Below are 6000 nucleotides of genomic sequence, written 5' to 3'. Positions count from 1 at the left end.
TTGCAATTAACATAATATTTAATTACAACATTGCATGACAGTGTGGGAGGACAGGCTAAAATAACCCCCTGCCATGCAGTTCTGGTTCAGTGTTGTTAAGACAATATGGCTTCTGAATTCCTGGGCCACTATTGGTTTGGGTTTACATCCACTGCCTCTTCTTCTGTTTACCATAATTACCTTTCTCAGGGCACATCGCAAAGATGTGCAGGTAACTCAAGTTTGCATTTAAATAATTTTTTCTTTGCCTGGAAAGAACATGGGGAAAAGAAAAAGATTGCCCTGATTATTATTAAATGTATCTGTCAGTTATCTTTCTGGCCTGACGTCAGAAAAAGAGTTGGAATTTTTTTTGGTTGTACTTTGAACAGTTTTCAATTGCTGACTTAGTATTGCATCATGGAAGCTTCTACACCCCATAGCAACAGCTCCTGGAGGCAATACATCCTGAGGCTCACCAGCCTGGTTCTTCACAGCATCATGATCATTCTAGTAGCAATAGAGCTCTTAAACATGCGTTAGTTTCCACACAGGGTTCATCATCAACCCTGGAATCCACACAGATTCCATGGACATTAAAACCAGACTTGTCATTAAAATGGCTGTACTGTTTCACCCTTTTCACACCTTCAGCACTTTCAAACTGCAAGGTTGAATTAAGTTTGAAAAAGTGCTACTACGGAGGCATTATCTTATTAGATACACAGAGTGAAAGCAGTACACTGTTTTCATTGTAAACAAACAACACCTACAAAAGCTGATGTTCCCCAAATTTTCAGAATGCCAGATTTCCTTCAAAGCAAATAAATGCTATAATAGGAAATCTGCATGAACCCATTCCTCTTATTATGCATTAAAATATGCAGTAGGTCTGATCTCAACCAATTGTCAAAATCTTCTTAAACACCTTGTTGCCCATAGCAAAGAGGAAATTCCTAATGGATCACAAAATAGAGAAATGTGATTGACTTAGTAAGCTGCCTTAAGGCATGCCTACATTTTACCCATTTATACTGCAATATTTGACCCCTGCATTTTGTACTGCTTTCTGCTCTAGAAGAGGTTATGTTGGCTACAGCAGAAGATAATAAGAATAATATATGCAAACATTATTTGTGAGTATGCTGGGGTGCAGGGATGGAAAGGCATCGGCAAAATGTGGGTTTTAAGACACACCTTGGAAAAACAGTCAAACAGTCTCATTTATTTATCTTTTATATATAGGAAATTTTTTTTTTTATTAATGGTTATAGATTGATTGATTGGTCGATCACTATAATATATTGAACGATGGCCACGGACAGACCGATTCAGAATTTACTATTTACGGCCTCTGGGGTTTCTTTAATCAATACAGCAAGCTGGTGGCATTTCCATGGACAAAATTGTTACCCTACAAATGTTGTGTTTATGTAAACGCTCTGGAGCACTCGCAGGGGGGATTTGGGTGCCTGTAACCTTTCACTGATTCTGACTCACTGGTAAGGGGCAGCACTGTTTGAATCATCCATCCTGGGCTCTCTAATGGACTCTGCTACCGTCTCCAAGCCTCACCTGCCTTCATGTCTGTACCAACAGAATACCCTTTGGATGATTTCTCTTGCTTGTTTTTTCTTTTAAAGAGAAGACTCATCCTTCATGAACTGACAGTGAGCCAGTTACACCCCCCTCTCCTAAGAAATAAAATAACATAACATTTTAGAAATCAAATCTGTACAAATGATTTAATATGTTGCCTGAATAATCGATGTGATTACGAACTCAAGCACCTGATATGTTCTCTAGCCTCAGTGGATGATGAGATGCCATTTGAGATAATGTTGCCTTCGGCCTGTCGCCATGTAATATGCAGTTAATGCACCCACCCATATCACGCAAATAACACACAAGTGACAGCGATATAGCCAGCAACAAACGTTTTAATGGCTTTGGTGCAAAAACATACAAGACAAGACAAACCAATTGGAATCAATTCAAGTCATTTCTATCGGAAACCATTCAGTGCAAATCAACGCTATTCTAACAAGAGGCCAGAATCAAAGACCTGACTGGGTGTGGGTGGGTGGGTGGATGCGTGCACGTGCACGTGTGGCCCATGTTTGTAACTGCACTTGTAGGTCAGGCTAGCAAATAGGATCAGGGAAATTAGTAAATCTCTTGTCAACTGTCACCAGAGGACAGATCCAGCCCTGATGGATCTGCTGGATCTGTTTGGACACCCAGGCGTCCGCCCGCCTCGCCGCCACAAGCTCCTTTCTTCAGCTCGGGTCCGACGTCACGTGAACACGGCCCTCATAACCTATGCATCATCATCTCATACATGGTCCCCCGGGTGAATGGGCTTCTCCATATGTTAATATGCAGTTCAAATAGTCTGTTGATTATTGTTTTAATGTGGAGCACAAGAACAAAGATCCATTATTTGACCGGTTGGCCCGGATCCTTAAGCAAGCATGCATTTTCTTTCAACTAAAAAAATCTATAAATCCATGTTGTTGACATGACATAGATTTATTGATTGAAAAAATAATTGTGTTTTGTAACCAAACATTTTGGGATTCATTAAGTAGAACAGACAGTGACTACAACAGATGTGCCAACAGTATGAGTTTTAGCAGCATATGACACACAATGCACCACTTTGAAACGATCGGTGTGGTGTTAGCAGCAAAGATTGGAAATGCAAGTGAGTTGCTCGCACAGAAACTTGCAGTTTCACAACAAGGTATTGCCTTACTGACCCTTTGTTCCCCTAGCCAGCACATCTTCCTTGTTGTTCTCCTGACAAACAGCATTAACAAATCCCATTGGGAAACCCACTGCAGTCTCTTTTCTGTTTGAAACCCACGGGTTGCATGATCCCACCACTAATTAGTTGTAGATGCAGCATGGACAAAGCAGACCAGCCTTCAACACTCTATCTTCAAACCTCTTAAAATCGACCTCACAATTGTCATGCCTTGCCCCGCTTCTTAAGTAATGTATTATTTGTTTAATTCTTGTGTTCTGCCATTGTTTTCTGTGTTAATCTTTATTTACTCACAACTCCTCTGGTTTCAGATCCATCCCGCCCTCCTCGTGTTTCCCGCCTGTGACTGTCCTCCCTCACCCCACTTAGGTCCAATCCCATTTCTACCCCTTACCCCTTCCCCTTCCCCCTCCTCCTTGTTCTGAAGGGGAAGGGGTCTAAGGGGCCTAAGGCCCAATCCCATTTCTACCCCTTACCCCTTCAAAACAAGGGGGAGGGGGAAGGGGAAGGGGTAAGGGGTAGAAATGGGATTGGGCCTTATGCCGCGTTTCCACTGCAGGGTGCGGAACGGATCGGATCGCAAAGGTGCGGTAGGGAGGGGGCGGTATAGCCCAGCTCAGTTCCGAGGTCGCGTTTCCACTGCCGACAGTACCCTTTGTGGTAGGCCGGATGTCGATCGCCGCGGCAGCTACTTAAACATCGTAAACAACGTCTTCCTCCCCAAGAATGCAGACGAACGTCTCCACCTCCTTGTTCGCCCAAGCAAGCGTTTTACGCGACATGTTAATTGTAAAGAATAATACCTCGAGGCTACTGTTTGCATAGATATATATAGAACACTAGATACGCCACGCCCCTCTCAGCCGCGGCACACGGAGCCGCCATCTTGTGTGGGTCTTGAGTAGGTATTCTCAGACTGTCAGACAGCCATAGATATATATGTTCACAGCTCATTTCTCAAAAAAAAACAATGCCAGTTCATTGTGCTGCTTTCAAGTGTGTACACCGTCGTTCAGTACAAACCAGATCAGAGGGAATCACTTTATAATTATATATAGTTATATAGGCCTATAACTATATATATATAGTTACATATATACATATATATGTGTATATATATATGTGTATATATATATATGTGTATATACACACACACATATACATATATATATATATACACACTTTTTAACATATAAATGTCATGTGTTAAAAAGTGTGTTTCTTGTATAACATAGAGGAAAAAAAAAAAATCTTACTACCACTTAAAATCAAACATGGAATATCAACTATGATGTTTTTAGTGTCATCCACTGAGCCATCACCGCACAAATTTGCTACATCTTTGTATGAATTTTCCATATGGTGTAATGCACTAGACAGCGGGTTGACCCATTCAAGATGGCCGCCGCGGTGGCCGTCAGCCGACCGGAGCTCAACATTGCCGTGACGTATCTAGTGTTCTATATATATCTATGACTGTTTGTTTGTTTTTATCCCCGCGTCACCCGGAAGTGATGATTCTGTCGACCAATCAACGGAGGGGGGGGTGTAGCTAGAATTTCCCGGGACCCTTTCAGGCGTCTCTTCTCGTTTTCGGTACCCCAACGGAGGAGTCCCGAGAACGAGGCCGGAACGGGTACGGCAAAATCCGGGTCACGCCCACTTTTGGCGGTGGAAACGCGACCCGATCCGCACCTTTGCGATCCGATCCGTTCCGCACCCTGCAGTGGAAACGCGCCATTATGCCGCGTTTCCACTGCAGGGTGCGGAACGGATCGGATCGCAAAGGTGCGGTAGGGAGGGGGCGGTATAGCCCAGCTCAGTTCCGAGGTCGCGTTTCCACTGCCGACAGTACCCTTTGTGGTAGGCCGGATGTCGATCGCCGCGGCAGCTACGTAAACATCGTAAACAACGTCTTCCTCCCCAAGAATGCAGACAAACGTCTCCACCTCCTTGTTCGCCCAAGCAAGCGTTTTACGCGACAAGTTAATTGTAAAGAATAATACCTCGAGGCTACTGTTCGTTTGTTTTTATCCCCGCGTCACCCGGAAGTGACGATTCCGTCGACCAATCAACGGAGGGGGGGTGTAGCTAGAATTTCACGGGACTCTTTCAGGCGTCTCGTCTCGTTTGCGGTACCCCAACGGAGGAGTCCCGAGAACGGGGCCGGAACGGGTACGGCAAAGTCCGGGTCACGCCCAGTTTTGGCGGTGGAAACGCGACCCGACCCGCACCTTTGCGATCCGATCCGTTCCGCACCCTGCAGTGGAAACGCGGCATCAGTGTCTGTGGCCAGCGGGTGTTCCTCCCTCTGTGCCAGTCCGTCTTGGTACCTCCATGTCTAGCGTCCCAGCGTTCACCTCTCTGTGATCTCCTGGATGACCTCTCACTGCGTCCTTACCCCTCAACTCTTCTTCCGCCCGGCGTATATGTACCTCGATTGTCTCCAGTAAAGACAACTCTCTCGATTCCCCCTGCCTGTATAATATTTTACTACCTGTCTGTATAATCTTTTACTTAGCAGTTGCTTGATTGGTGCGCACATACTGTTCACTATTCAATAATGACAAGGATATTTTTGTGGACTTGGGCAACGGAAAATAAAATAACCGATTGTACTTTAATGAGAGCAGTGTAAGTCGTCACATGTGCTTAGAAAGCAGTATTTCTTGACACACACACACACACACACACACACATACAAGCAAACATTTGTCATCGACCAATACATTTAATTTTACATTCAGAACTTCTTTTTGTTGATGTTTTAATAATTTACCATGTGGTCGATTCTATTAAAATCTTTATTTTCATCCTTACATAACTAAAAAAATTTTTGTTGATCATTGTATTGAGCCTACGTCTAGTCAAGTCTGTATAATAGGATAACAATATCAGGTGACGGATTCAGCGCATTCAATTCTCATAGGGCTTAGAAGAAAAGGTAATAACAATAATTTCAATGATGACGTTAACGTCACAGCAGTTTCTCGTGTTGGCAACTAAAGTAATATGTTCCTCTGTGCTGTGTCTGTGGGCTACATCTGTTTGTTGCAACGTGCGGAAGGTTGGAAACAATAGTAATTTGATTTTGGATGGGAACAGGCTCAGCCAGGCAAAGGATGATCGCTGTCCAGGTTCTTCCAGGACAGTGCAAATGGCACGCGGCTTCTGTCTGGGCCTCCTTATTATGATGTGGATACTGACACAGAAACAAACACACATATGCAGGCATGCACACACCCATACAG

The sequence above is a fragment of the Gadus macrocephalus genome, chromosome 13 (assembly GCF_031168955.1).
Source record: "Gadus macrocephalus chromosome 13, ASM3116895v1".
NCBI classification, from domain to species: Eukaryota; Metazoa; Chordata; class Actinopteri; order Gadiformes; family Gadidae; genus Gadus; species Gadus macrocephalus.
This window is presented reverse-complemented; position numbering follows the sequence as displayed.